This window comes from Echinops telfairi, unplaced genomic scaffold, assembly GCF_000313985.2.
Source record: "Echinops telfairi isolate 266 unplaced genomic scaffold, ASM31398v2 ScPeMD7_2;HRSCAF=8, whole genome shotgun sequence".
Taxonomy (NCBI): Eukaryota; Metazoa; Chordata; class Mammalia; order Afrosoricida; family Tenrecidae; genus Echinops; species Echinops telfairi.
Genome location: NW_022103898.1, coordinates 31854382 through 31860381, shown reverse-complemented (window position 1 = coordinate 31860381; position 6000 = coordinate 31854382). Strand labels below are relative to the sequence as shown.

General features: G+C 50.6%; 1 protein-coding gene across 1 annotated transcript in view; it reads left to right on the top strand.

The window, feature by feature from the left end:
• The first annotated feature begins 1117 nt into the window (after positions 1–1117).
• ELK3 (ETS transcription factor ELK3) overlaps positions 1118–6000 on the top strand; it is a 62630-nt gene continuing 57747 nt past the window's right edge. Inside the window, exon 1 of the mRNA XM_045291881.1 lies at positions 1118–1137. The gene's annotated coding sequence lies outside the window, so the exon portion shown is untranslated. The remainder of the gene's footprint in view (positions 1138–6000) is intronic.

Below are 6000 nucleotides of genomic sequence, written 5' to 3'. Positions count from 1 at the left end.
CTGTCAGTGTTCCCTGAAGCGGGCGGGAGGTCCCTCTGGAAGCCCAAGAGACTGGCTTTTCACCCACAGACTTCTCCGGGAGTCAGCCTTGCTGCACACACGTCAGAGGTGGAAGGGCAAACAGATGGTCACCTTACTGCCCGGAAACTCCGGGACTGGCGTCAGCATATCCCTGGGGGCCTTGCTGAGAGGAAGGGATGGTGTTGCAGCCACACCTGCCCCTGCCTGGCATCATCCTCTCTGGCCCCGAGGGGCTCTCTTTCCTCCTACTGAGAAGGTGGACCCCCAGGGTCAAGGTAAGCATGTGGGAGAAGCGAGGCAGACCTGCTGCTGGTCATCTGTGTGGGTGGCGGGTGCGGGGGGCACCGACAGGCAGGTCCCTCAGTGCCCTCTGCGGAGGCAGGAGCGGGTCCGGCGTCTTCACGCAGAGCATAGAGGGGCCAGTGTTCTTTCACCATACGTGTTTGATCATGCCTGGGGGTTTTTGGTTGGTTGTTTTTTTTCTCTGCTGATGTTTCCACTGGGTGGTGCTGCGGGAATTCCTACCTGCTGCTCGGATCTCCCCTTCCCAGAAAGATGTCTCTGAAGCATAATAGGAGGAAGTCCTGATTTAGAACGGTTTTACAGTTTAGAATGATTTTACAGTTTCGGTCACACAATAGCAGCGCTTGGAGGATGCTCTGGCAGGAAATGTTTCAGTTTCTGGATGTGGAAAAACCACCATCATCCTGTATCATGCAAACGTGTGCTTAGGACCCTGGGCGCATGCTTTTGCCAATTTAGGATTTTCGCAGAGCGCATCCATCTGAAAGATGGTGGTTTTTATTGTAGTGGAGATTCCTTTAGTGTGATTCTCACAAGCCGTCTCAGCAAAGTCAGTCTTCAGCTTGTTTGGACCACTCTGATGTTGCTGTTGGCTGCTCACAGCCCGGTTGGTACCTGAAACCTATCAGCCGCTCTGTGGGAGAAAGATGAAGCTGTCTGCTCCCATGAGGTTTACAGGCTCCGAAACCCCGTGTGAGGCCTCTCTGCATTGGGATGGACTGGATGGCAGAGGGTCTGGGCTTTGTTCCTGTGAAGATGTAGAAAGAAGCCCTGGTGGTGCAGTGGTTAAAACGCTTGGCTGTTCACTAAAGGGTGAGTCCAACCCCACGCGATGGCAGCGAGTGTGGTGTTTGGGTTTCAAGTACTTCTGTTAAAGCTTGGTTTGAAATGTACGTCCCTAAACATTGTCATTTTCAAGATTACTCACACAGTGTATCATGCACACAGATAGCTTTAAGATTTTATTTTCAAACTACTTTAAAAAAATAACCCCACCCAATGAAACATACAACTTTCCTGTAGTTCTTTAATACTTCCTCCCCCCACTATCATGATCCCAATTCTACCTTACAAATCCGGCTAGACCAGAGGATGTACTCTGGTACCGATAGGAGCTGGAAACGGAATCAGGGGCGGATGATACCTTCAGGACCAGTGGTGAGAATGGCGATACCGGGAGGGTGGAAGAAAGGTGGGTTGGAAAGGGGGAACCAATTACAAGGATCTACATGTAACCTCCTCCCTGGGGGACGGACAACAGAAAAGTTGGACAGTGTAAGGGAGACGTCGGACAGTGTAAGACATGGATAAATAATAATTTATAAATTATCAAGGGTTCATGGGGAAGGGGGGTGGGGAGGGAGGGGAAAATGAGCTGATACCAAGGGCTCAGGTAGAAAGCACATGTTTTGAGAATGACGATGGCAACAAATGTACAAATGTTCTTGACAGAATGGATGTATGTATTGATTGTGATGAGTTGTACGAGCTCCCGATAAAAGGATTAAACAAAAAAACACCCACCCTTTTGCTTTTGCTAAGAGTCCTGGGAGGATGGTGGCCAGGCTGACCTGTACCCTGTCTTGTAGCTGAGGAGGTGGAAACGACGCTGCCCTCTGTCTGAGAGCACACGACCTTTCCGGCCTCAGTGGCGACAAGCAGCTGACAGCTCAATTCTGACTTCCTGTGTCTCCTCTTGTGCGTAGGATCAACTTCTACTGATGTTAAACGTGTGAAAAGGGTAGTCAGACATCGCCATCTCAACCGAGGCCTCTGAGATAAAAGTAGGGGGACAAATGACCACCGGAAATGGGGGCACTTGCTCCCAGGGCAGACAGAAGGGCTGTCTGCTCCCATAGAGATTACATCCTCGGACACCCTCAGGAGCAGTTCTGCTCTGTTCTACACGGTCACGTGAGCCAGAAGCAAGGGGATGGCCGTGGACTTGGTTTGTGGGGCCATGGACTCCACCCCTGAGGAATGCTGGGATGTTCCAGGGGAGCTGCCAAAGCAGATACCTGCACGTTATCCTGGACTATGGCTGTAGGAAAAAGATTTAAATTACCAAGGGTCACTGAAGAATAATTTTTCCCCCCCTGAACAGGGCATTGGAGGCCAAATAAGTTCGAGAACCTCTGGGTTCAATTAAAGCTGAAATTTAAGGTGCGTTTGCTAGAATGTGCGTTACGGGTGCTGCCGTTGGTGGTGCTGTTGGGTCGATTTCAACGCCTCTCAGTCCCGAGGGTCAGAATAGAATGCCCCAAAGGGTTTGTAGGCTGTGATTTTTTTTTTTTTATGGGAATGGATCCCCAAGCCTTTCTCCCACAGAGCTGCTGATGAGTTTGAATCGCCAACCTTTCAGCCGGCAGCTAAGTGCTTAGCACTACCGAACTGAACCAAACCCAGCTGAGTGTAACCAAACCCAGCCCACCCCACTGCCGGCGAGTCCTTCCTGACTCATAGTGACCCCACCGACGAGTTGAAACACTACCTAGGACTTCTGAGGACTGTAATCTTCCAGGAGGCAGACAGCCGCATCTTTCTCGTCTTGCAGTTCGCCGGTCAAGCCGTAGCCCCCTGCATCACCACCTGCTGCCATCAAGCTGATTCTGGCTCCTTGCGACCCTAGATATGGTTTCCAAGCCTATCAGTCTTCACGGGAGCAGATAGCCTCGTCTTCCTCCTATGCAGGTGTCCCAGGGTTTGAACTTCTGACTTTTAGGTTAGCAGTTTAACACTTGCCCACAAGCAGGGCCAGGTTTAGTAGGTAAGTTTTACTGGGTGCCAACACCATTTTCTGCACACGCATACAGTGCCTCCAGGAAATCCTAAAAACTGCTTTCTTAGCGACTGAAAGAAACTTCCCTGGAGGTGTTCCTTTGAAAGGAGTTTTGATCACCTGCCAGGTGCTGGGTGCTGGATGCCGGGTGCCGAGTGCAACGCTGGTTGACTTGGTGTCCAGTCTGTTCCCATCTACATGGACGTGTTTCTTTGCCATTACTTCAGTCAAGCAAACAAACGGTGGGCATGTTCTGGGTCCCTTTATGGGGCCAAGAGAAAGGGCCTTAGGTGGCACAGAAAGTGTGCATGTGACCACTTACCCAGTGGATGGCAGACTGTGCTCGCTGTGTGGAGGTCACCCATGAGAGAAAGGCTTGATCATCTAGGTGGGGTGGGATGTCACAGATTAAACGCTGTGCCATCCAGTCAGTTCTGACTCATGGTGTCCCCATAGAACAGGGCAGAACTCTCCCCTGTGTGCTTCTGAGATTGTTTCTACAGGAGTAGAAAGCCTCCTCTTTCTCCCACGGAGTGGCAGGTGGTTTTGAACTGCCGACTTTGTGGTTAGCAGCCTCACACTCTCTGCCGAGATTCCTACCCAGTAACACCAGGGATCACCTTGAGTTGGTCTTGCTTGGTTTTCCTTTTCTTCTGGGGCTTCGTTGCTCACATCTCCTCTGACTTTCACCTGCTTGGCTTCATTGTGTGTGTGTGTGTGTGTGTGTGTGTTCAGGACAATGAGAGGACTGGGTCTGGGGGGTGAGGGGTGTACACCTAGTATTTACATAAACCAGGAGCTGCGCACGGAGTCGCTGACAACTCATGGCGACCTTGTGTGTGTTGGGGTCGAGCGCCCTCTCCCAACCTGGTCGAGTCTGTGGCCTTTTGATAGCAGCTCTCCAGCCCCCTGCTTTCCTACAATTGTTATGCCCGGGCCCATTGTTGTAGCCACTGTGCCAATCCATCTTGTCAACAGGCTTCCTCTTTGCTTTTTCGCTGCCCCGCCTCCACTGTCCTTCTCCAGGGACAGGTCTCTCCTGAGAACATATCCAAAGAAGGTGACATGAAGTCCCGCCATCCTTGCCTCTAAGGAACATTCTGACTGTTCTTCTCCTGAGACAGAATCGTTTGTTCTTTTGGCAGTCTGTGGTACTTTCAAGATTCTTTGTCAGCACCATCATTCAAATGCACCAAATTCTTCTTTGGTCTTTCTTATTCCATATTCATGCATATGAGGCTAATGGACATAATATGGCTTGGGTCAGGTGCACCACATCCTTCAAAATAACATCCTTGCTTTTCAACACGCTGAAGAAGTCTTGTGCAGAGTGACCCAGTGCAGTGGATAAACTAGAGATTCTCAAAAAGAATCTTTAACTAGAGATTCTCAAAGGAGCATGGACTGAAGACACTACCCCAAGGATATGGTTAAGAGGGTCTATGTGCATGTGTACGTGTTCTACGTATGATACAACCCTGATTTATGAGGAAGGCGCGGGACTGAGCAGTAGGGTCACTGAGTCAACGACACCTACCAACCACACGTATGGTATTACATGTAGTAAGTTGACTGTACGGACTTGCTGGTTTTGACTTAGGAAAACAGCAATTCTTGTGGCTCAAACTGTTAGTTTTGGTATTTTTAGCAGACACTGTGATAAGACATTTTCATGAAGTACAACTAGAACTTAGGCTCATTCACATGCTATTTACCAAAGCCTGGGTTGGGAGCAAGGGATAGGTTTTGAAATCTATCAGGTGGCCCTTGGACGGCTAGTAAGCATATTTATAAAATATCTTTTTCTGTGATCAGTGCTATGAATTCTCACAGCTTTAGTGAATCTAGGGAATCATTTTTTTCCCCTTTAGTTCCCTGTTCTGATGCAAGGGGCTCCTAGTAGGAGAATCTGCTCAGTGCTTTCATCTCTGTGGAATTCGTAGGCTTCATGACATAGGGGAGTTCAAACAAACAAACAAACAGCCATCTCGGTGACCCCAGGAAATAAGAAAGGCAGTGTCTTTTGAGGAAGCGGAGTGGGCGGCACGTGGAGGGTTAAGGCGGCAGACCTGATGCAGGAGGCAAAGCGAAGCCGGAGCCTCAGTTACAAAGTGGGACAGTTGTCAGAGGCAGGCTTCCTGTGGCCCAGTTTCCAGTTTCCTGCCGGCAGCCTGCGTGAGAAGAGGAAGCCGAGTGTTAGCCCAGCAGAGGACTGCAGGGCGCATGTGCTTCTGTCCAGAATGAAGGGACCAGCAAGCAACGTGGGCAACAGAAAACCCATCACAAAGCAAGGCGATCTTCAGGGCTTAGGCTCAAAATGCCTGGAAGGGACAACTCAATTGTCCCAAGAAAAAGCTTTGCCCAATGTCCATGTGGGACTCTGGAGGAGGAGGCACCCTAAATCCTAGGGACCCAGATTCATCGTTCAGGGCTTGGTGTGTGTTAAAGGAAGACACAAAACCCAAGCCTGCATAGTTTAACTTTTCAACCATGCCCCGTGACCTGGCCTCTTAGACATGTCCCTGGAAAAGGACATCACGCTTGGTAAAGCAGAAGGGCAGAGAACCAGAGGAAGGTCCTCAGTGAGATGCACTGACCCAGTGGCACAGAGGCTGGCGGGACGGGCAGCAGTCCGGTCTGTTGTGTGTAGGTCACTGAGTCTGAACCGACTGCAGCACCTGCCGACACGGCAACAAGGCCGGGAGTCGGAGGGCGTCAGCGGTGGTTCGGAGGTAGAATGGTGAGCTCTAGACCCAAAGCCCAGGGTCGATGGTCGACCAGTGTGGGCATGCGCAGCCTCCACCCCGTTTGTCTTCGGAGGCACGTGTGTGGCTATGCTGCTGAGTAGGTTTCAACAGGACCTCTAGACGAAGACGGAGGAGGAAAGACCTGGCAAT